This window comes from Sebastes fasciatus, chromosome 5 (assembly GCF_043250625.1).
Source record: "Sebastes fasciatus isolate fSebFas1 chromosome 5, fSebFas1.pri, whole genome shotgun sequence".
Classification (NCBI taxonomy): domain Eukaryota; kingdom Metazoa; phylum Chordata; class Actinopteri; order Perciformes; family Sebastidae; genus Sebastes; species Sebastes fasciatus.
Genome location: NC_133799.1, coordinates 14,130,655 through 14,156,623, shown reverse-complemented (window position 1 = coordinate 14,156,623; position 25,969 = coordinate 14,130,655). Strand labels below are relative to the sequence as shown.

Sequence of the window (25,969 nt, the reverse complement as noted above, 5' to 3'; positions counted from 1 at the left end):
AAAACACCCAAGAATGGCTAAGAACAAAACATTGGACTATTCTGAAGTGGCCTTCTATGAGCCCTGATCTAAATCCTATTGAACATCAGTGGAAGAAGCTGAAACATGCAGTCTGGAGAAGGCACCCTTCAAACCTGAGACAGCTGGAGCAGTTTGCTCACGAGGAGTGGGCCAACATACCTGTCGACAGGTGCAGAAGTCTCATTGAGAGTTACAGAAATCACTCGATTGAAGTGATTGCCTCAAAAGGTTGTACAACTAAATATTAAGTTAAGGGTACCATCATTTTTGTCCAGGCCAGTTTCATTAGTTTGTTTTTTAAAATGATTCTGTTGAACCACTAGTTTCCATTAGTTAATTTTCAGTGAATTTTTATTTATTATTACTTTTGTCAGTTTCAAGTTATTTCAGAGACCATTGTTGGTTTTTCTTTCTTTAACGGAAGGGTACCAACAATTTTGCCTACGTGTGTAAATACGTTTGCATAAAGCAAGCATAATTACCCACTGAAATCTCCCTTTAAGGTACATTTTGAACTGATAAAAAATGCATGATTAATCCTGATTAATTATGGACAAAACTTATGTTTACTTGCGTTGGATAAACAATTTTTTGACTGTGAAAACAACAGTTTTTTTCTTAAATTGGTAAGAGTGCTCTTGACCATTCGTAAAATGTTCTCTTAACTAAGCGAAGAGCTAAAGTAAGAAAACATTGGTGAATCCCTGAAATCAATGGGTACTAACAAAACAAGAACAAATCGTGCATATGAACAAAAATAAGAGAAAATTTGTTTGTATATCTCTCCCTGCATGAGACCCAATATTTTTAAGTTAAGAAATCCAGATCAAGTCAGAGAAAATATCTTGTTTTTTAAATTAAGTGACAACTTTGTCTGATAAGTTTGCAGCACTCTTTGCTTTTGCTAAAAACAAAAAAAAAGAAAGAACGCAATTTGCATAGTATATATTTGCCAATTCTTATTTTCCTTACAATATGTAAGAGATGGAGTGGAAACTGCACAAAGCAAAATCTGAACGGCGGCCAGGTTCGTCTGCTCCACCAGCCAATTTGGCAAACAAACAGTCTTTGTTAACAGGTCCTGTTGTTCTCTAAATATCCCATTTGATTGTCAAAATACTGCATGTTGTGGGCGAGCTTTGGATTCAGCAAACTGGATCATAAATGACCTTTTTGGAGGGTGTTTTTTACTGAAAGAGGTGGGTGTTTACAAGGTCTGTGTGACCTGTTTTGTTTGTTTGGTCAACTCGCCCAACAGGACTGTTTGCAGATATCAGCACACAGTGTCACCGTGCATGCCCTTAAAGTTCACTCAAAGCACTCTGTGTCCTTTGGTAAGTCAAATGCTTATTGGATAGTTGAACTACATTATTTAATTCTGAGAGATCTGAAAGTATAGAGGAAAAGATCTGATGAACAGTAATTGGCGCTCCTGAACCAAAACCTCAACTTTGAGTCGGAACAAATGGGACGTGTCACTAGCCAAAGATGATCATCGCATCCTGACCAAAGACTGATTGTCCCAACTACTCCTGGCTCTGCGTCTCCTGCCTACGCTGATTCAGCCAGATGGTGTTGAATCACAGAGAGAAGACATCGCCATCAAAGGCTTAACAGGATGAGCACAATTATAATAGCGCCATTATGTTCCATTTACATCTCTAATATCCTGCGGGCTTTCAAGTGCCGGGCTGACGGGCTGATTGCGAATCGGTTGTTGCTTCACGTCAAGATTCACGCCACCTCCTGTCACCAAAAGGACCAGGACACCCTGACCTTGTGTTGACAGGTGAGATCAGCTGGTTAGGAAGCATTAGTGAATGATTGATCAGGTCATTTGGAGGAGGAGGGCCAGGCCATCCCCTCCTTTTTTATCGCCGCTCACTCTGTGATTGTGACTTGCCTCATTAGGCAGACTACACCAGCCCTGCTAAAAGCCATCTGAGGGTAGCTGATAATACAACCCTGGCTACAGACATTTTTGTCCAATTGCAGCTATTACTCCGTGTTGGAGGCACAAAAAAGTCAATGCAGCTGAAGAGCTTTATTATAAAAGCCACCATTTCAACACTTCCTTATAGAGAAAAGATTGGTGGAACAGAAGAATTAACATCATGGTGTTTTTAAAAGTCCTGTTTTTTGGCATTGACAACAAGGGGGTTATAATCCTGTGGTATGCATGCGTGTGTGTGTGTGTGTGTATGTGTGTGTGTTGGAGTGCGAGCACTAGAGGACAGTGTTTACCAGACATTAAAATATGCCTGGCACAGTGCTAAAAGCCTGGCACCAGTATTTGTTCAGATCACAGAAAGGGGGCTATGCAGTGGATGTTGACATTTTGAGGATAAATAAACATAAGTCTTGGCTCGCAAATAGAGGACACGTTTTATATTTTAATATAAAAAATAGAAAATAAAATAGTTACTGAAAGGCAACAGCAAAATGTGCTAACCAGTGTATCTTAAAGTGGCAGTAGAGAGACAGTTTTTGGCATCATTGGGCAAAAATTCCATAATAACTTTTCAGCATATTGTAATTCAAGTGTTCTGAGAGATAACTAGACTTCTGCACCTCCTCATGGCTCTGTTTTCAGGTTTTAGAAAATCTAGCCCATGATGGGAGACTTTGGCCAATCACAGGTCATTTCAGAGAGAGAGCGTTCCTATTGGCTGTTCATTCAACGGAAGCAGCTGTCAATGACTCGCGAACTCCGATCAAACGGTCAAACTAGGCAGCGCTGATCAAATATGAATCAATATTCTGTTACTGTAATGCCTATTTCTCTCCTCAGATGTTTTCAGAAACATCTTGTAGTGTACTGTTTAGCTGTAAAATTTGAAAATTTGCTCCGGCTGGTGGGCGGTGCTTGGTATTTCCTCAACTGTTCTCAACATGACTGCCAGGTCACAAACTTTCTCTTACAGCTAAACAGTACACTACAAGATGTTTCTGAAAACATTTGAGGAGAGAAATAGGTATTACAGAAACAGAATATTAAGTCATATTTGATCAGCGCTGCCTAGTTTGACCGTTTGATCGGAGTTCGCGAGTGATTGACAGCTGCTCAGAGACGGCAGGCTCCAGCTCGGCTCTGATTGGTTGGTTTCCTCCGGTCTGTGAAATCTTGCAGACGCCATTAGGAGCACCGGAGGACACAGAGGCACATGGCTTTATCAGATTACCTGTCTCATGCATCGTTATACTGTGATATAGTGACCGTTTTGTAAAAATAACTTTTTTTAATCATATTTGCTCCATTTTTACCCACTGAAGCTTTAACATGATTCAAATTAAAATCTGTTTATCGCAATGAAACAAGTCTGAAATATTTATGTTAAAAGGTTTTACAATACAAATAGTTCAAATGGCTAAGAGAACAACTTGTAGGAAGCATTTGCTTAATTACGATAGTCTATTACGATTAATTGTTGTGATTTTGAGGCGGTCCTTGGAAAAATGTTCTACCCTGTAAAAAGTCTGAGAAACCCTGTCTCTGATACGGATTTGTTATTAGCGAGGGAAGCTGATTTGGTGTCAGGTGAAGATGAGCATCAACGAATGATCAATCGGGTAATTCGGAAGAGCCATAAACCGGATTGCTTTTTCACCAGGACACATGATCTGACATAAACTGCCTCCCCTTCTAATTTAAGGTACGCTGAAACGAGGTATGTCGGATGTAGTATGAAGGGTGAATTGTGAGCTGGCACACTTGGTGGTCACGGACACTTCACGACACCTCCGGAGGGCTCAAAATCTGACATCACGCCTGCCGTTCGACTTCCACTGAGCTCACCATCATTCCACCATCGCTCTCTCCAAATGAGCTTGTTGTCATGTTCCCCGATGTTATTAAGAAATCTTGTTGCTCTGCACTTAAGTAGTCGTGCCATGTTTTTCAGGGAGGGGACGCATTCATTTTAAGACTTCACTCTCGAGAAGCTTAGTGTAGCACAACCCCTCATTTGAAACCATTCCTGTCATCTTAAGAATATGTTTATGATCGGCATCATGACACACTTCAGACTGTTGTGTCAACAGTGTAATAATATGTGATGACCGTGCTGTGTTGTTGCTATTATTTTTGAATAGCAGCAGCCTCTCTGGGGCTTAACAGAATTGGCAACTGAGGTCAGACGGCTGAAGTGAGATTTCATTGCCACAGGCTGCTGTCTGAAACACACAGCTTCTATTGACACTGATCATTTCAGGAGCTGTAAGCTAATAAAGGGTATATAACCAGCTTAAAGGCTACAGAAATATAATTCCACAATAAGTAGAATATCAAATCATATTATGCTCAATTCAAGATCTTACATCAGCCAGCATTGAGCTATGATAATGCCGTGAATGTTGTTTTTTTAATCTCTTTATGTTTCCATTTTGCAAAACGCATGTGATGCCACTCTACAAAAATTCTGCAGAAATTAAAACCTTTTTCATGGTTGACTTGACAAGTAAAATATATAATTGCTTCCTGGAAATTAAAATCTACTAATTGTGTTTCTTTATTTAGATGAAATGTGCGAGAAATTAGACGACACTGTGAAGTTTTGTAGCAAGTTGAGAAGGGAGTCGTTCTGATAGAGTTGTACAGAGCCATTTGGTTAATTAAGCTCTGCGGTTTATTGTTAAGTAAGAACTGTTCCTTAGCGACTGTGTGTGAAATTTGTGATTTTTTTTTATGGTTTGCCCCAAGCTATCAGAGTTGCAACAACTGCAGTGTTTTTGATGTTTTTTAATTGCGTGCTGGAATAGACTGCAGCCTCGTGCGACCCTTTACGGGACAAGAAGCGGTATAGAAAGTGGATAGATGAGTGGATTAGTGTATATTCACGTTGGAATATAACAGTTATATTTCAAACCATGTTCTGGTGGATCCATCAGATAATACACTAACTTTAGTTATTGCCAAAAAAGTAATTAGAAATGTTTGATGCTTTCAGAGTTCCACAAGATCTGTTTTTCTGCAGGCTGTGAATCTTATTTTGGGTTTTTCTTTTGTATCATTATTTTTTTTCATTATTATAGAGTCTAGAGAACTTAATTAGTTAGAGGGGGGTGTAGGGATGAGACTGCAGAGAAGACGGAGTTGATTGTGAGGAGAAGTGTTGTTTTTATAGTCACCATTCTGCCATTCTGAGAGGCAACAGAAGGTGCTCACATTGATGAAAGGTCTATTGTTTGGAGTTGAAGGATTAAACAGATCACACCAGAAACTGTTTAGTGGGGAAAGATGATTCCCAAATACTTGAGTTTTTTCAGCGGGTGACGGCAATGATAAGGATTGGACAGGTAATTGTTCTTAATGCATAGTACATATATAATATTTAAGATAAGATAAACCTTTATCTTAAATAAGTTTTGAGGTGATTTTAGGTGGGAGTTTTGAGGCTTGCTGCAATAACTTCTTGTAGTGATGCTACTGCGGTGTACGGATGTGCATAATTATTATAGACAGCACATACAGTCAGATGATTAAACAATGAGCATTAAAAAATTGGAATTCCTTTGTGGAAAAGCAACAGCTCAACAAAAAGAGGTGTCTGTGTCTTAACTTGTGTAGTAATAACATCAACAAGTCTGTGTGTCTTATTGTGTTATTGTCTACTGAATCCTGTCTATAAGCACCAAATACCATGCACTGACTGTATACTGAGGCAGCTTTTGCTTCTGTAATATTTTTAGGATTATTCTCAGCTATCCAAAAAGTACATCACAAATCCATAAACCCTGCCAGTGGGCTCGAGTTGCAGTGAGGCTCCTTGCAACCAATCTGAATAAAGGTTGTGTCTAGAAGGTAACCCCCAAGCTGCGAAAACATGTGAAAACTCTTGCGAGACTCGCTGCCCGAATGACCTATCCTGACCTTAACCATTTCGCAACTTGGGGGGTTACCTTCTAGACGTGACCCTGAATAAGCCCACCCTAATCTAAAACCCAATAACAATAATGGTCGATAAAGGGTTCACTCCCTAAGGGAACATAGTTGAGGTGGGCAGCTCGGTGTGTCAGAACGACTCACACATGAACACACACATGTACTGTAGCTGGTGAACACAGTGGAGCATTTAGCAGCGAAAGGAGGGGAGAGGCCAAAAGACAGACCAAATCATAGCTAAAAGGAGAGTGAATATTGGACCAAGTGGACAGAAATGCAACTCCAAATGAATGCTACTGTTGCTCTGTGTCTGCTAAAAGTGAAAATAGACCATTGCTAAATTCACCATATCAACTGAAAAGATGATAATGTGCCATTTTTGCGTTTACAGTTTGTTATTGCAGGTTTATTTGACGCTTAATGGTCGTCCGTTTCCAAAAAAAACTAAATAAGCCAGCTAACATTACACATGCATCTGGTTTGGTTGACTGTTGTAGCTGGTCAGTCAATAGTTTTGATATTCTTGTCTTTTCACTTTCTTGGAAATCCCTCTGAGCTGCACAGACTGCAGATTCAGAAAGTAGCAGACATAACAAAATATACAAGGACATGCTCAAATGACTGACTATAGTGTCCCAAAGGCACAACATTTTTGTTTTAAGATGTTTTTGGGGCTTTTTTTTGCATAGAGACGGTTGAGATACAGACAGGAAACAAGAGCAAAGTGCTTCTGTAATGCAATTTGAATCAACATTATTAAGTAAATACAATGTTTTCAAGTAGCATATTTTGGATATTTCTTATTTCTTATCGTCTTTTTTCCTATTTAAAGTGGACTGATATTCTGGCCCCTCTAAATGTTAGGAGTTCAGTTTGCCTTGTTTATGGTGCCGTGCTGCGTAACATGTTTTCATGGGAGTAACAGGAGCAATTTTCTTCACATTCGGGGCTGATTGGATAAACATTAACTTGGTGGGTAGAACATAATCTTTTGATCCTCCAACACCGTAATTCTGTCTGATAGCACAGCAGGCAAAACACATCAAAAGCTTTAAATATCCATTACTCTCGCTGCCGTCAGCGCTGTCTGTTTTAGTCCTTTTTAACTGATCAGACATAATCACTATTTTTACAGATGAACACAATGCAACTTGTAGATGTCATTCAATTCCCCCAGCAACCATTTAGAGGCAGTGTTTAACACACACACACAGTGAAACAACCAGGAGGGGGCACTGTTGATCTTACCAGTGACGTAAGGAGCCTTTACTTGAGGAGCCTTCTGTTCTATTTTTACTTCTTGTGAAAATTTTATGTCTCCTTGTTCAGATCAGTGCTATTCTCCTGTTTCTCCCATTTGACCCAGAAATTCAGATACAAAACGGGTGTCATGTCAGACAATGATGTAAATTTGAAATCATACTTTACAGTGCACAGCATATAGCATTTCAAATCTTATGGAAACATCCCTCACATATCTATCTTTTGCATATGGCAAATCTTTTTTTTTAACTTATAAAGTTGCCAACAGAGAGCTGTCAACAAGGCTCTTGCATAATTCCGATGTTTTTTTTTATAAACTTTACATAAAGAATAAATAAAAGCAATGTGAAAATCAGCTCTACTTCCAAAGTAGGTAACTCAATTCTCCTCTGAAACACACGGTGATGCTGCCAAAGAGATCACTGATGATCGAGCTACGGAGAATGCGCTGCACCAAGAGCAGTGGTGAGGCTAAGTGTTCAGCAGCCGAGGAATACACTAATTCTTCATGTGCAGTCTAACAGAGTCTCTGTATTTATCGCAAAAGAAGGGCCACTGATCCTCCCGCCTGTGAGGAGCGGTCCCCATGGCAACCGCACAGTTTATCAAGGCGGTAAAGACAAGAAGAGTCTACTGATGATGCACGCACGTACATGTGATTTACACTAACACGCAAACACACACATTTTGAGCTCATTATGAGGTGTGATAGTTGGTCTCTAGTTTTGATCTCTGAACAACATTAAGTGTCAAATGACACCCGCGTGCTCAAGCTGTATGAATAATTCTAGCAGGCAGCTTATATTGTCGTTAGTAAACATATACATAGTGAGGTGAGCATATGGCAGGGCGACACGGTGATTAGAGATTAGCTGCATGACTGGAGGCTTGCAGGTTTGATCAGGTTTGATCCCTGCAAAGACCAGAATTTACACTGTGTAATACACCGATGCCGCAGCTCATTCAACCATAACATAACAAGATGCAATTAAGAGTTTCTTACAACAGGAATGGTTAACGCATCAGAACCAAATGCTCTCTGTAGCCTGCAGAAAATTAGAGATGGAGCCAGGGAATTTGGTACAACTTGAGAGGCTATCTGGGCTCAGGACTGTGAGTATTCTCGGTGGAGCAAAAATATCACAATTATATTAAAAATGTACGGTTGCAATGCAATTAGGCTTGTTCTATAAATGTGCTTATTCGCTTTAATTGCAGAGAGTTAGACGAGATGATGATGCCCCTCCGATGTGTGTGTGTGTGTGTGTGTTGCGTATGGAGCTGGAGCCAGAAGCGATGGCGAGGCTGCAGTGGGAACTAGCCTGGCTCTGTTCAAAGTAAAGAAATAAAAATAAGAAAACACCTTTAATGCACACTTACTAACACATTGAATCTTGTTTGCTAATCCATGCGCAAACAGAAATGTACTAAAAATAGGGAGACGTGTTTTAACTAATTCACAGAGAACAGCAGCAACCAGCAGAGAGGCTGCACAGAAGAAATATAGTTACAACATTTTGCGCACGGATTAAACAAAGAAGACACAAAGTGTTAATTAGCGAGCTTTAGAGGTGTTGGTAAGCGTATGTTTTAACTTTGAACAGAGACAGTCTACAGTAGCTCCCCCTGCTTCCAGTCTTTATGCTAAGTGAAGCTTATTGACTCCTGGCTCCATGGTTACTTACTTAAAGTCGACTTGAAAATTGCATTTTCCTCATTTTCTGTGTAAGTAAATTAGGGCTGTCAAAGTTAAAGCGATAACACGTTAACACGTTGTAGCGGGCTCAGTTTTAAAGCTTATGTGAAGCTACAGGAGGAGGCTAAATAATGCTCCAAACTTTTAAAAAATTTTGGCGAGGAAAAACTGTCATGGCCATTTTCAAAGGTCTCCCTTGACCTCTGACCTCAAGATATGTGAATGAAAATGGGTTCTATGGGTACCCACGAGTCTCCCCTTTACAGATATGCCCACTTTATGATAATCACATGCCGTTTGGGGCAAGTCATAGTCAAGTCAGCACACTGACAGCTGTTGTTTCCTGTTGGGTTTGAGTTTGTCATGTTATTTATTGGAGCATAGTCACCGTGACGTCACCCATTGGTTTCTGGACTGCCGTTATGAAGCCTCGAGTTCGACATTTTGGTTGTTTTTTGAAACCAGAGGTGACACAAGAGGTTGGAGCTAAGTACAACCGAACGCTTTTAGACGACCAAAATGTTACAATTAACTTTCATGAACTGAAAACACACTGTGAAAGGGTTAAAGGTGTAAAACGAAAACAACTCCCAGACCGGACAACGCCATGGTAGCGACCTTTCTATCACAGGGTAACCACACCCTAAAGCATACCCTGCTTTATGGTCTATTTGACTCTAAATGGGACCATAATTTACTAAATGAACATCATGCTGTATTGAAGAAGACTTGAAACTAGCGATTGAGACCATAAACTCATGTTTACAATGTTTACTGAGGTAATAAATCCAGTGAGAAGTAGGGTAATTTTCTCAGAGACTTCTATACAATCAGACTTAATTTTGCAACCAGAGGAGTCGCCCCCTGCTGGCTATTAGAAAGAATGCAAGTTTAAGGCACTTCCGCATTGGCTTCACTTTTCAGAACCAGAGGTTGCTCACTGGTAGCAATTTACAGTAACATGTTTGTCCTTTTACAACATTCAACATTTGGAAGGACCCATTGCTAAGCTTACTAGCTCCCACTTGAAAAGTCGAAGCTTAGCTTGCTAATGTTTGCACAGATTCCAACCCACACACACAAACACATAGAAGAAGTGTAACTGCTGCTCCTAATATTTGCATATCTAAAATAAACAAATAATCACCAAAAAGCACAACAGTCATAACATTTACTCTCAGTGTGACTCACCTGAGTTCATTTTGCAGTAATTGGGCAGCTCAGCTCACTAACGGTGTGAGATTTTGGCTCAGAAAACACACTCAGGAATGTATTTTGTGTAAAATACATTCCTGAGTGTGAAGTTCTTTCCTGCAAGGTTTTCAGACCAAATGTCACTTTTTTTCTTTCTTGTTGCTCAGTGTTGCATCAATTACCTATAATAAGGAAACTGAGCTAAAGTGGTCTTTGTTGAAGAACTGCACTCTTGCTTTTGATATCGTCGCATCCATAGAGCGATAATACCCAGAAATTACAGCCCATTAGAGCATAAAAATGCTTAAAACGTGTTTTGTTGCTTCTTCTTTGCTAATATGAGCCATTATATTCTCTGAGGGAAGAGTCACGCACTGTGTTACTGCATTGGTGGCTAATATTGACTGGCTTCAGGTTGTATATCACCTTAATAGCTTCAATAAATATTTCAAATGCAAATTGATAGAGCAGGCATGATACAATGTGTTTGCCATTTATACAATGTGACATGCCAGACACAATATCGTGATGTGATGAAGCTACAAATGCGTTCTACCCGTCAACTTCATTTGACACACTGTTAATGAGAAGTAGCATAATAAATTATTGTGTCACCATGCAAAATAAATGAGAGAATTTCAATTTTGCAACTACCAAACATTTTTAGACACCCTGAGAGATGTGCCTAATCTGCACTGGGCTTGGCATTTTTACTGCAGGCCTGCTGCCATGTCTGCTCTCAGTGAAGCAGAATGATTAAAGTAACACTTAACTCAACAACTTGACAAGTTGACTGTGGCTGCACTGCCGCAAGACATAAATAGGTGCAATCTGAAAAACACACACCGCGGGGTATCTGTTCAAACACAAGACGCACGAATGAGCGCAGATATAAATATCATAATCTGCCCACGATTACCGTGAAAAACTTTACAATGGCACAGGTAAAATGGACCGACATCGGGTGCCGGAGACAATTTACCGTGGTACAGAGAGCACTTGCTCATTGGCTTTTGCTGACAGTTCTGCTTTTCTCACCTTAGACGTTTCACACCCTGGTTCTCCATCCCTGGAGTGACAAAGCCAAGCAGACTGCATCAATGCGTTGAATAACTGTGTTATATGACTGTCATGGATTCAGAGAGCACACATCATCTACCAGCAACACCTTTTATTGAAATGACTGGAGAATATTCTGTTTATGTGTATCCCTGCATTCATTAACTGCAGTGCTGAAAATCTAACCAGCTGAAGCATTGTTAGCCACGCTAGTCGGTCGGTCCAGCACTTTGGATTGGATTGCAAAGAAATGTTGGACATACCTTCATGGTGCCCAGAGGATGAACCCCACAGACTTTGGTGATCCCCCTGACTTTTCCTCTCGCATCACCATCAAAGTTGTCACTTATCTAGTGGACTATCTCAACATGTACTCATCCCAGACAGTGGGCTACCTCCGAGTCTGAAAAGTGAAGCCAATGCTGAAGTGCCTTAAACTTGCATTCTTTCTAATGGCCAGCAGGGGGCGACACCTCTGGTTGCTGAAAGAAGTCTGATTGTATAGAAGTCTATGAGAAAATTACTTTTCACTTGATTTATTATCTCAGTAAACATTGTAAACATGAGTTTATGGTCTCAATCGCTAGTTTCGCGTTTTATTCAATAAAGCATGATGTTCACCATAAAGAAGGGTATGCTTTAGGGGGTGGCTACCTTGTGATTGTCAGGTCGCTACCACGGCGTTGTACGGTCTGGGAGTTGTCCGATCTGGGAGTTGTCCGCGTTTTTGTCTTACAACTTTAACCCTTTCACAGTGTGTTTTCAGTTCATGAAAGTTAATCATAACTAAAATCCCGTAAAAATGTCTTATTCAGTGTTTGGTTCTACTTAGCTCCACCCTCTCATGTCACTTCCGGTTGCAAAAATCCAAGATGAAGACAGACAAAATGCCAGTCTGTTCCCAGGCAATGTATTTTAATGACTTTGGTGATTGCCTGACTTTTTCTCTAGCACCACCATGAGGTTGACATTGCTGGTTTTGAGTGAAATGTTTAGCAACTATTGGATGAATTGCTATTCAGTTCATTCAGACATTCGTGTTCCCCACAGGATGAACTGTATTAACTTTGGTGATTCCCTGGCATCAAGCCCCATCATCAGGTCAAAAATTCACTGTGTCCAAGACATTGGCTTTTGACCAAATACCTACAGAACCAATGACATTCCCATCAGCCACAGCTGTACTTTGTTCAGCGCAAATTAGCCAAATAATTTTGAGCTTGTTAGCATTCTGGCATTAGCATTGGTCTTGTTTACCAGTTAAAACAGACCATTTCAGTCCTTTTGGTAAACGTTGCTACAGTTGCAAAGAAACTGGCTGCTGAAAGTAACATTGAAAATGCAACTTTTCAAGTCACTGGTGTCAAACAGCATCTTAGTTAAAGAGTAACTCCTAATCAAATTGTATAGAGTAGCTAATGATTGGTTAATTGAGGAATGAGTGAGGAACAAATAAGGAACGACTTAATAATTGATGACTTGTTCCTCATTTGTTCCTTGGCAAACTACTCACATTTTTGTTAAAAGTATTGTAACATTTTACCAGTAAACATACAAGCAAAGAGATTTAGTTGGATTACAATGGATTCATTTGTCAAAGATCATTATATCAACAAACCAAACATCAGTAACTGGACTAACTCGCTGAACCCCCTCAAAAAAGTCACCTGACTGGCCTTCATCCTACAACAGACAGTATGGTATATCACACAGTGCACAAGAAAAAGGGAAGACATAAAAGTCTCTAAATGGCTATAATGATGTTGTACATTCATGTTCAGGATTAATGGGCTTGCTACTAATAGACTTGGCGGTAAAGCCCCTTCTCCGCTTGTCTTCATTTATAGCGCCTTAAGGCAAACATAATATGCATGCACTGAATCTTACAATTAATGTGTGTATGCAAGCCTTAACTGAATAATTGAATGTTTACCAGCGTCTCATGAAATGCATCTTTTGTCTGTTTGGTTTTCAAGCTTTTAGTGCTACTGTCATCTTAATTTAAGGCACCTGCTCCTGAGGTGACATGCAGATGGATCTGTTGTGTTTGCAGATTCTTCTGTGCATTTTAGTTACAAGATGAAAGAACGTACAAAAGAACTACAAATAATCCCACCTCCAGTCACTTTGCTTAAGCGTTTACATCAACACACTTGAAATTTGGTTCAATGGTTTTTAGCCATGCTGGCGGACTGTCGCGGTCCACCTTTTTGGTCCAGACTGAAATATCTTGCTATTGGCCGGATTGCCATACAGTTTTGTACAAACATCCATGGTCAACACATTCTCACTCCCAACTCGTCGACGGACCAGGGACGGTGTGTCAATATACGCTTGTTACATGCATAGTGTTCTTTCAAAATAAATGTACGTTTACACAGGAAGTTTAGGTTTAGGCAACACAACCACTTAGGTAGGGTTAGGAAACGGTCGTGGTTGACATTAACTTCACTAACTAGTGACTCACGGGATTGACGATACCGACTCACGTGATTAACAACTCATGGGACTGACAATACAGATGAGTCACGTGACTAACGTCTGACGTGACAAAATAAGTCAACGTTACTTTTAGGTTCACTCTCTTGTGTTTATTTGACCCATACACCACCTCTTCCACCTGTCCTGAATGGACTCTCACGCTACTAATACTACATCACTTCCTCCGACCGTCGAATAACGCGGGGGGTGGGTTTATATTGGAGCTAGTTGAAAGCCTGGTTTGTAAGATACTGTGGCTAAAGGGTGCCTCAATGCGTCGGTTTCAGATGGAGAGGGGCACTGACCAATCGACAGTATTTGACGAGTTGGGAGTGAGACTGAGATTTAACTGATCCTTTGTCTTCCAAACATCTACTCAGTAGATTTGCACAAATAATTAATCCTACTGGCTTTGGTGATTCCCTGACTTTTCCTGTAGCTCCACCATTAAGTCACATTTGTAGTTTTGAGTGAAATATCTCAATAACTGCCATCAAATAAAAAAAGACATACATGTAAACCATATCTTCCATGATCCTTTAAATCTTCTGAACACCCACACAGGTGTCTCCAGTTATTCTGGCTAATTAGACCTCTGCTCAGCTTGAAGCTTTGATGGCAATGTATAAGGTCACAAATCTTCATCTACCAATAAGAATGATGAAGGTCGAATTTGTCCGGCCCTAACACGTTCAACAAAGCTCACAGGAGACTCAGGAAGATGTCACTCAGTTTGTCTAAACACGCCCACACCGTCCTGAGAAGAGGTCTGATCAGCCAGATTAACTGAAAACACCTGTGCGGATGTTCAGAGCCTTTAAAGAACCTATGTACCTAGGTGCCTGCTTGACACCAACTGCTACCATCCTTAATTAACTACGTCTGTACGAGGGACTACCAATGCTAACGAGGGATTTCCAACACCTAGTGACAGCGCCTGGAGAATAACATTTCTCAATCACTGCCAAAGACATCATGAACTCCCAGCAAGCATGCTGATGCTGCAGGAACCAACGCACGGGCATCGATCGCAGGGACGTCCCACACCAATACACATGGACGTACTGAGGAGAGATGCTGGACAGTGCTGGCTTTCCGATAGTTGTATTATCACTCTTTCCATCCACCACTATTGATTTTGTGTTATCAGTCCTACTTGTGTTAGCTATTACAGCTGCTAGACTGCTATTGTGGCTGCTTCTCTCTCTCTCTCTCTCTCTCTATCTTTCTCTCTCTCTCTCTCTCTCTCTCACTCCCTCTCTATCTATCTATCCCCCCAGCCGGTCTCGGCAGATGGCCGCCCGCCCTGCGCCCGGTTCTGCTCCAGGTTTCTTCCCAGTAATCGGGGAGTTTTTCCTGGCCACAGTGCGCTTGGTGGATCCTGTTGGGTCTCTAAACTATGGTGTATGGTCATAGACCTGCTCTATATATAAAGCGTCTTGAGATAACTTCTGTTGTGATTTGACGCTATACAAAAATAAATTGATTTGATTTGATTTGATGTATCATTGCAGATGTTGATTGAAACGAAAACACAACAATTCTTATTTTCAGGTGATTATACATTAAAGAAAACATACTTATTAACATAATATTCCATTTCTACCAATAGATCCCTCTAAATGCTACACAATTTTCTGTATATCATACTTGCCAACACTCCCGATTTTCCATGTTTCCTCCTGACGTCACAATTCTCCGGTATTTCTGCCAATTTATGACAAATTTTCAAACCTATTTACCTTTTTGTTATCACAACCTGTTTCTAGCACTATACAGCACGTATAAGCCATACTGTTTCCACGCGGACAACAATAGAACTACACCAAATGTTGTTTCCTGGCACAAAAGAGCTGTTTGCGACACAACGCGGTTTGAGCTCTATGCACTCGATGCTGAGTTCAGCTCACATCACAGCACGCAGAGCCCAAAGTTGGGCTTTGCCCGATGCAGTGAATAGCTGGCGTGACCCAGCGAAAGCCATTGGAAATAATGAGTTTCAGAGCGCAGTGGTGCCGTTGTTGCATTGTGAAAGGGCTTTCAGTGAGGGAGAAAGAAATGTAGAGATCCTTATTATTTTGCTATTTTGATTCTTTTAAAGTCACCAGAATGTAGGAAACGAGGTCTCTGGAACTCTTTTTTTTCTGGGGGAGGACCCCCCGCTTTGGTTTTGAAATCCACCCTATATTTGAGATCTCACGGTTGGCAAGTATGCACTATATTCTTCACAACAGAACATTGGTTGCTGTCAGACATTATCTGTGAGAATAATTTGGCCTGATGTTAAATATCATTCAGCGTTATAACCTGCGCAGATCTGGCCCCACAAGTAGAGGAAAACAAACTATGCAGTATAAGAGAAAATATTGTTAGATAATAAATGTGAAAGTTCAAACCTCTGTTTGTTGTGAAACTTTAAGGCTGAACTGAATGCCACTGCTGCAAGTACAGAGTATGAAAAGGCTGCCTGTCAGGAGGCAGGTAGACTGACATTCACTGAATTCACAGGTAATTATTGCTGCCTATTTATAGATCTTTCCAGGACTTCTAATACTGTTGATCTGACTATTGTCTGACGGAGATTACTCGGCATTGAGTCATCAGCCCAAGTTGCGGTATGAAGAAGAAGAAGAAGAAGAAGAATGACAGACTCAGTTTGATGTTTTTGCTTCATAGATTTCTATCTGTCGTCAAAGGAGCTCTCCGGCTCTGTGCTTGGATCTCTTCTTTTAACCATTTATATTGTTGAACTATGTCAAAATGTGTCAAATGTTACTCTTTGATAACAAACTGATGATGCAGTTATTTGGTCTTGCTAATGATGCTGATGCCTTTAGAACTCTCTAACCAGCATTTAATACTATTAGTCTCGCATAGCCAGACCTACAGTCTCTATCTATAGTGCTGTGTCAGCGCTACAGAAAGGTCTGGCTCCACACATTACCATTCTGGTAAATGATCTGCGTTCTCAGACTAATGCTCTATAAGCTGCACTAGTTCAGTTCAAACTTAGTCTTTCATTGGTAGTTAAAGCTGGGGTTGTTAATGTTGAGAAACTAGCAAGAGTATGTTAGATTTTAAAAATTATCCAACTGAAAAACCCAGCCCAGTGTTGCCAACTCTTTCCCAATGAAAGTAGCTAGCAGCACGGACAGGAGGGGTGTTGGATGGGTCAAACAAACACAAGACTTTCAATCAGGAGACCGGTGTTCGTGTCCCATATGAAACTAAAAGTAATCTCTACTTATTTCGTCACGTCAGTCTTTAGTCACTTGAGCGGTTGGTATCGTCTGTCACATGAGTCACATGAGTCAGTGAAGTTAACGTCAACCACGACTGTTTCTTATCCCTAACGAGGTGGTCGTTTTGCCTAAACCTAAGTTCCTGTGAGAACGGAAGTTTATTCTGAAAGAACACTATGCTTGTAACAAGCGTATATTGACAGGCCGTCTCTGACAGGTCAAAAAGTAACTCAGGAGGGGTGCCTCCATGCGTCGGTCTCCGATGCCGAGGAACACTGGCCAAACAGCGGTATTTGACGAGTTGATCATGAGAATGTGTTGATATGGAGGGGAACCAGAGAGCGGACGCTGTGCTTCCACGACAACGCTGTTAGCTGTTTCCACCATATGAGTGCAGTGCAGAGTGGCGGCCATTAGCTGGCCAAGCGATGTCAACAAAGCACGGAGAAGTTCAGATTACAACACACACAGAGGGAGAGTGACTTCATTCTCTGCTCAGGTAGACATTACTCCTCTATATCTTTACATAGCAAATAGTTGTTTGCTGCTATATTAATGCTCTGAATTTTGAATTTAGCACCTTTAACCATGAAAGACATTTAGGAATCTAAACTAGAGGTTGGTTTTCCTTAACTTATTGTACTCGGCACTGATGCTCATTTTTTTTTTAAGTAATTTTCAGGCAGGCAGGTGCAGAATGAAACATGAGTCGATTATTTATTTTTGGCAGTTAATTATCTAATGTTAGCCCGCTGCTTCGTAGAATATATTCCTTGTCCAAAGCTACTTTACATAAATACCCTTAAAGATAAATTGTGTTTTTCATAAGAGCTAACCTCTAATAATCTCAGAGGAACATGGTGCATCCTTGATAAAGAGAGACTTCAATATGTTTTCATATTCAACTTCTTCATGAGGCAATAAAAATATCAATCTTAAGTCTAAAGAGAAATTCCATCAAAATGTTCTCAGTCAACACCGTGGGCATTTCTTGCTTACTGCCATGACCTTTGCCCTGTCGGCTCCTGTTGACCAGAGGTCATTTTCCTTCAAGGGATGATAACACAGATGAAGTCCAAGCGCTGAATTACATTCTTTCCTAACTGCTGCTGAAAATTGAGTTGTATGTGCCCGACTTACTTTGCTGTGCACCTGGCCTTCTGCGAGCTTAATTCAGTGCCTTGTACACGCTTGTACAGCCCCCCCCCTTCCCCTCCTTTGTTCTCGGTGAATTAATACTTGCTGTTACACTGCTAATCTATAGAGACAGGTTTTAAGGAGTTCCTTCCTTTGATGTGATGTTTTCATTATGATGCAACATGGAAATTTCTGTGCAACCTCTGAGATCTGAACAGATTTCGTAAGGGGAAATCGCCAGGAGGGGGAGAAAAAATGTGATTATTTCGACCAATTTCTGGGTTTCTCTGTGATGGTGTGTGGAACTGCTTGTGGGTACAAAAAAACGATCGAGGAAGGTGCGCTCTAAAAAACAGGATTTGCACATTTCCCACCATGTCTCGATGAATGCAACGAAACGTCGAAGTGAAGCCTGGTGCATAAGTCTACATCCATCAAACACATCCAGTATTCAAATACTTTCTAAGAAGATTATCCTTTCCCAGTCTCTTGTAATCGGCTATGCATTACAGTGTAACTTGATTGATACATGAGGAACATCTACATAAAACTGAGCCATGCATTCAAATGTTTGGATTTTCCTCAGTTTATTCTATTGGAGCTTTACTAGCATGACCTCCATTTAACAGTGACTACACATTACCTTCCAGCTCTTACACAACCTCACTCCCTCCTTTCCCCCGCCACTTCAAGAGAGCAAAAAAAGAAAAAAAAGGCAGCAATGAAATTTGGTGTACTTGTGTCCTTCAGTGAACACTCTTCCCCTGTGAGCTCAATATTTGGAGGATAAAAAAAGTGGTGAAAATGGATTAATTACCTCGGTCACTTTCCACTTGCAGCCCAGGGGACTCGCCGTAGGACTGAAAGATTCACCTCGTCTCCCACCGCTCCTTCCATCTGCCATGTCACACCTACGGGTCGCAGCCAGCGCACTGCAGCTCCTCCAGCCCCTCAGGGCACAGGGGCAAATTAGAAATACCTGGCTTGGCACGGGATGTTTGGAAACTCTGGGAAAACAAAACAAAAGGTGAGTGTTTAAGGTTACGTGCGGAGAGGGTGAGGTTAAAGTGGCTTGACAAGAGCTTTGAAGCCCACCAGTGTGTGTGTGTTAGCTGCTCCCTGTGAAAGCACCACAGGGTTCGCCATATCTTTGGCAGTAAGCTCCCTACCAGAGAGTGAATGTCAGCGTGGCAATGCAATGTCCTCCTGCCTCTCAGAGGCTTGTCATTCACACAGTGGGCTCTTTTTTTCCCTGCGATAACACACTTCTTTCTCCCTTTTTCTCTGCTTCAACAGCAGTCTCTAGCGAGTCGAGCATATTGATGGACATTGAAGTGTTCTCGCACCAATGCCTCTACGGCGTCCCACATTGGCGCTGACCTGAATTGAGAGAAGAGCACCTGGCAATGTGACCAATGCTGTCACAATTCAGCCCATCATGGCCTTGTCATGCTCTACAGCCACATGAAATCCTAAAAGGAAACCAATCACTTACTTTGTAAATCATTAAATTTTACAGTGCATCATTTAAACGGACATTATGTAACCTGTGACGAGACCAACTCTGCCTCACGTACAGTATGATACCTAATGGTTTTGCCTAATGTGTTTCAGTGATTGATGCATTATGTCACTGTCAACGTTTTTTCAAGGCCGGTTAGTGTTCTTGTCCTGCTTCCCACATGTGCATGGCTGGATTTACAAAAACAGGGAGAAAAGAAATGCTGGTAACACTTTAAAATAACGTAATAATAATGAATTGACTGTTAATTAAACTTTAGTTAATAGTAATTTTGCTTTTAACAAACAATAAAATGATAATTGATAATGTTTACTAATTATTAGTAATGCTATAATTTATGTTATTGTATAATTAGTTTGTGTAATATGAAATCATTTGTTCATGAATTATAAATTGTATCATAGCTGATAGGACACGATAACATATAAAGTGGGCATGTCTGTAAAGGGGAGACTCGTGGCTACCAATAGAACCCAATTTCATTCGCATATCTTGAGGTCAAAGGTCAAGGGACATCTTTGAAAATGACCAAGCCAGTTTTTCCTCGCCAAAATTTAGCATACGTTTGTAGCGTTATTTAGCCTCCTTCACAACACGCTAGTATGACATGTGACATAACCAATTGATTCATTAGGTTTTCTAGTTTCATATGATACCGGTATCTTCACTCTAGCTTTAAAACAGAGCCGACTACAACCTAAAAATTGCAAGTTACATTAATGCGTTGAAAAAATTGTGCCATTGTTATCGCGTTGAATTTGACAGCCCTAAATATTTTATATACTATATTAAGTATTTGTTAATAATTCACAAATGATTTGTAAACATTTAAGAAATCTTGTGTAAAACATCTATAAACATTACATAGATAGATGGACCACAAACCAATTATTACCCACTAACTAACCATTTAACAAGGTATTATAATCATCAATTGCAAATTTATAATGGCCATCAAAATAATGTATATAGATGGTTTACAAATCAATTATTAACCATTAACAAAGTGTTATAAAATATCTATCTATGTGATGTTTATTGATGTTTTACAAACAATTTCTTAAAGGTATATAGTGTATAAAATGTTATAATGTACGTGTTGCTATATACTGCTGGATATAGACTGGATATCTCCAGGTTTGCTGAGTGTTAATTTGATCAATTACAACTTATTGTAGGAATATGCGACATGTAAGCACAAATCTGTGTATATTTTGACACAAGGACCTCTTCAAAACAGGATTACAAGATGGGATAATGAAGCAGGACCCATTTACAGTCCCTGTTGTGAGGTACATAATCCCAAACACATTTTCAAATAAACAGTTCACACACAGCGAGCCACGGAGCCCCCGGAGTTATGGGGCCCTGAGGCACTTGCCCGCTTTGCACAGTTGGAAATCTCTCCTTTCATGTATGGTTAAGTTAAGGCTAAAAAACTCTTTTTACTCCGTTGAGGATAGTCAAAGCTCATGTTTTTGGTTAAATATTGAACAAGTAAACACGTCCTGTGTTGTGTCCTCTTTGACTTTTTCAATATTTAACCAACATGGCGATATATGTGCTAGGAGTTACCACAACAAAACCCTGAAAAATGTTAAACACGCTTACTTGCTATGTGCAGTCATTTCTTTTTTTTTTCAGCCCACCACCACCCCCCTTCTTCAGAGGACTAAATTTACTTTGTTGTTATTCTTTTTCAGATTAGTAGCCAATGAGGGAGAAGAAAAATGATAATACAAATAATCAGAATCATAGTCATAAAGAAGAAGAAGAAGAAGAAGAAGAAGAAGAAGAAAGAAGGGGTGAATAAGCCGGCCACCTTCACGACATATAAACAAACAAACAAACAGGAAACAGAAAAGCACTCAAGAGTAGAGAAGCAGACAAACAACAACAACTAAAGAAAAGAAAGAGAAAAAAAACGAGCTGACAGTCATAGAACAGAGACATAAAAAACAAAGCCCTGTTTTTTTTTCTCCTTCTTTGACTGTGTGAGATGGGGTATGGCTAAGGGGTGGAATTGTCATATAAAGATGATAGCAGGAATGGGGTGGCATTTAGCACCAGATCCGGGGTCAGATATGAAAGGTTTTGATTGAATTCCATGATTTGATTATTATGTTTGGCAGAGACTGTATTGATATATGTTCTGAGAGCGATATTTCAAGGAAAACAAATAAAATGCATTGTCCATACATCAATCTGTATGAACATTTTGTGACTTTCCAGATACGTAAAAAAAATGTTAAAGGGACTGTATGTACGTTTTTACACGTATAAATGTTTTTTAATTAAAAAACAAAAAAATGAGACCTTCCGCGACTTTCTGGGTTTCCTCTATCAGCCTGTCTGCTCTCCATGTGAAGAATGTGGGATGTTTTTTCCGGGAAAATCTAAACGGATGTGACGTCATGTGTGCTCGCGAGTGCCTTTATTTTCAGCTCCACTACAGGGCTAACTGTGTGTAACCGTAGCTCACGTTCGGTTAGAAATGGAGTCCGCTAACGCCAACAAACAACAAGCCCCCACCACAACTCAGACTCCACACAAACTCCACGGAAGCACAAAAACACCAAAGTTATATCTAGCGAAGCCCGTATGGCAAAACAGGAACGTGACCGACGTCGGGGGGAAAACTAGGATCAACATCAGCCGGGCCTTCGATCCACGGAGGGACCTTCGTTTGGTTTTGGGTATCAATACGGCACCCGAGCTGGCAACATTCCTATTGGACAGGTAAGCTAACATTACTGTCAAGAAATATAAAGTGATATCGTGGTTTTAGCTGTCGATCACGTTCAGTCTAGTGTGTCAACTCAACTGTTTTGACCGATGCTCCCTTGCATCTACGTAGTGCGTGCAAAAGTGCGCGCAACAGAACGCTGACTGTTGTTGACTTAACGGCCACAGGTGTCACTGTTAACAAGCAACTTCTCATTCTTATATCTAGCCCCTTTAAATCATTAAGTTGATAAAAAAAAAAACGCAATTCAGGTGGCATTACATTTCTTACAAAACCATATTTCCTGTATATAATTTCTAGGACACAAGGCGAACATGATCTGAACTTAATCTGTAGAGCATCATCATCATCAACATGCCTCTGGAATAGATCTGTAAACAATTCAATTAATAAACAGAGATGAGTTGGTTGTTGAGCAAGGTAAATAATTAAAATAAATAATGTATTATATTACAAGTGAAAATATTTATATAATAACCTCATTTATTCTGCTGCAGCCCGGTTCCTTGTACGACTGCCTACTTTCATCCATGAAAAAGAGCAAAAAGTCAAGATGTAAGTTTTAAAAAGCAGACTGCTCAGAGTCTGAGATGAATCACAACACCATTAAACCCCTACAGATATGCTGCTTATTATGGTCATTTTCTGATGTGGGATGGTAAAAAATCTGACTTAATGTGCTTTTAACAGCTACTGATATATACAAGCGTGTGTGGGTGGGGGAATGGAGGAAACAGATTTCTTTGTTTCTGACTCCAAGGACGAGAGAAGAATGACTTTTGTAGCGGATCAATATTAACTCTGGCGTTGAGTTTCATGGTGTTTTACCGACTGCAAAGGTAAAATTCTCCATCATGTCCTCGCTGTGAGATAAAGTCCTCCCCCTTTTGAGGAAGTCTCAAAATGGAGCCTCCAGGCAGACTTTGTCAATCGAGCGGTTTGAGTGTTGCCCTCACCGCAGGCAAAAATCAACTCTCGCACACTCCCCAACAACGTTTGTGGCAGATCACTGAGCCATCTTTATAGAAGAAGACACTGCGGGAAGGTCTGTCTAGAAACAAGCCAGTGGGTTTACTGTAATAGCCTACTATGTAGTGTTACAACTACAGGGCTAGGACCAGCATTATGCTCCAACATATTGACTTTTGAAATCCTTACGGTAGTTACAGCTTCTGTTTAGATGATAATCACAATGATTTCTTAAATGTATATATCCCAATGTTTAAATGAGGTAACAACAACATGTATGAATGAGTGGCTTTAGATGGATAACTAACTGTATTATGAGGCTGTGATTCCTTTCTGAAATGAGCACTATGTCTTAAAATGCAAATACATTTTCCCGACATGAGAGGATTACCTGTAGCAGACATGGTTAGAAACAGTTTGTCATGTCAATACAGCACAGAGGAGAATTAGGACATTGTGATGCGATTGGTGGATGGTCGATACATTTCCAACCATAAATAAATACATAGTTTTTCAACTGTTGTTGTGGTATGATGTGATAAAAATGACACAAATCTTTGATTAATAATAGTATTATAATACTGTTAATATTCATTAACGAAAATATCAACCGCGCTTTTGTAAAGTACTCAAAAACAAATAATATAAGAATCGTGTTATAAACGAACCAAAACTAACTGTCACATAAACCAGCCACATATTCTAATACGTGACTCACCCAGCAGTCAAAATGTGGTAAACCATCTCACGAGGCAACTTGTTTTCGTGGAAGGATTTTGTGAATGCTCTTTTGGGACAGTAAACATAAACACATCAATATCCTTGAGAAGAAAAAAAAAAAGGATATTGATATGTTAATGTGGAGGTGTACCTCCTCAGCTTTGAAATGTTGTTCAAAATAAGCCTCTGAAGACCTGAAATAGTTTGAGTGATCATGGGGTGATACGGATAATGCTGTCTCAGCTATCATAAAAATGTGTTGTTTGGGAAAAATACGCCTCGTTGGAGTGCAGTGCAGCATTCATATCAGAGCTCTACCCTCCAAGCACAATAATGTACAATATCATGCAGCCCTATATATGTTCTTGACTTTTTCTCTACCATCGTCTCTTAGCAACTTCTTCAAACTGAATTCCCAAATTCATTCCTATAATACAAGACCAGTTGGTCATCTTCACCTTCGAATGACAAAGTACACGTTACTTTTGTTGTATTTTTCTAAATTATGTTAGCTTAGTTTTCTCCCCCCCCCCCCCTTTTGTTATTATTTGTTTATCTCGATAAGTAGAAGGGAGGTCCTTTGTAGCCTATAAGCCTGTGGCTTCTTGACCTCTCCTGTCACATTTCTTATTTTTATGCCTCTGCGCCGGTGACAGACGTGGCTAGAGGCATCATGTATTTTGGGTTGTCAGTCCGCCCGTCTGTCTGTATGCAAATACATCCGTCCGTTCCATTCTTGTGAACGCAATATCTCAGGAACGCCTGGAGGGAATTTCTTCAAATTTGGCACAAACGTCCACTTGGACTCGAGGATGAACTGATTCGATTTTGGTGGTCAAAGGTCAAGGTCACTGTGACTCAAATCGACATCGGAGCTGTCTGTGGTTTCGTTGGAGTTAATCGTCAGCCGTTGATCTATAATCAAACACACCGCAGAGACTGTTGGCTGCCACCGCTATCAGCGGTACAAAACAGCATTAACAGGGCCGTTATGAACTGCAGGAAGTAAACAGACGAAAGACCCCCCGTTACACATACAACCGCAAGGCTGTGATTCTATTTTTTTTTATTATCTGGATTTTATGAAGTCTTTTGTGAGTGCAAATAAAATAAAAAAAATGCAGCCCAATGCAAGTAAAAAGATGTCTCCACATTATAGTATATTCATCGCAGTGAAGCATGAAACCGCTTCACTAAGAAACACTCTGCAATATATTAAATTACATACATCCCATCTCAGGTGGCAAATATTGCTTACATCTAAGTGGTTCCACTGTAACGTGTTGCTGAGGTGACATGTTGAAAAAAAGAAAAAATCCTGACAGCGAATGCAAACACTTGAGCTATAAATATCACAAACACTGAACGTGTCTTATGAAGAAAAGAGGAAGATATGAGGGAGGGAGAAAGAGAGGAAGACAGGGAGATAAAAAAAATCTGTCTCTGGCATAATAACTGTACATACACTGTTAAACCCAAGGAAGATAAAATGCCATTACAGTAGAGATCTGTTCTGCATAAATACATACGGATGTCAAAATGTGCTGCTGTAGCTGTTCTCTGCAGAAACAGTGGGTTGAGCAGCTACACTCTCCTCAAAAGCCTCCGTGTCTGTTGACTTCAGGGAGCAGTCACCTCTTTATGCTGCAGCTGCAAGACGAAACTGAACCTGCACTTTCCCATCTCTGCACCCTATGGCGGTGTTAAATTCAATGTTTCCGCTCTCATACCCCGCCTGGCAGGAGCAGGGTTTGTTTTGAAAGATTGGGTCAAGACAGGAGCAGCGTAAGATCCGCTCTGCTTAAACAAGGGGCACCGGCGTTCTTCAGTCAGACCCCCAAAGCCCGGGTAAATGATCTGTACCAGCAGCGCTGTGCTTTCTGCATAAACACGGGGGCCCCTGTCAGCCATCTTTACAGTCCCAATCTTGCACTTGTCAAGCCCGACACAGTTTGATTAAACTTGTCAACACTCCTCTTCTCCCCGGCTTCCGGCTGGTGGCGAACGCAATCACCCCGGGATGCCCCCGCGGCTGCCC

General features: G+C 40.5%; 2 long non-coding RNA genes across 2 annotated transcripts in view; one reads left to right on the top strand and one right to left on the bottom strand.

Annotated features, from left to right (window-relative positions):
- LOC141767657 (uncharacterized) overlaps window positions 1-25,969 on the bottom strand; it is a 91,111-nt gene that overhangs the window by 56,275 nt on the left and 8,867 nt on the right. Inside the window, exon 2 of the long non-coding RNA XR_012593908.1 lies at window positions 18,792-18,981. This is a non-coding gene — a long non-coding RNA (uncharacterized LOC141767657). The remainder of the gene's footprint in view (window positions 1-18,791; window positions 18,982-25,969) is intronic.
- LOC141767656 (uncharacterized) lies at window positions 1,354-20,590 on the top strand. Its single transcript, XR_012593907.1, has 3 exons — window positions 1,354-1,810; window positions 18,814-19,001; window positions 19,271-20,590. It is a non-coding gene; the product is annotated as an uncharacterized LOC141767656 (long non-coding RNA).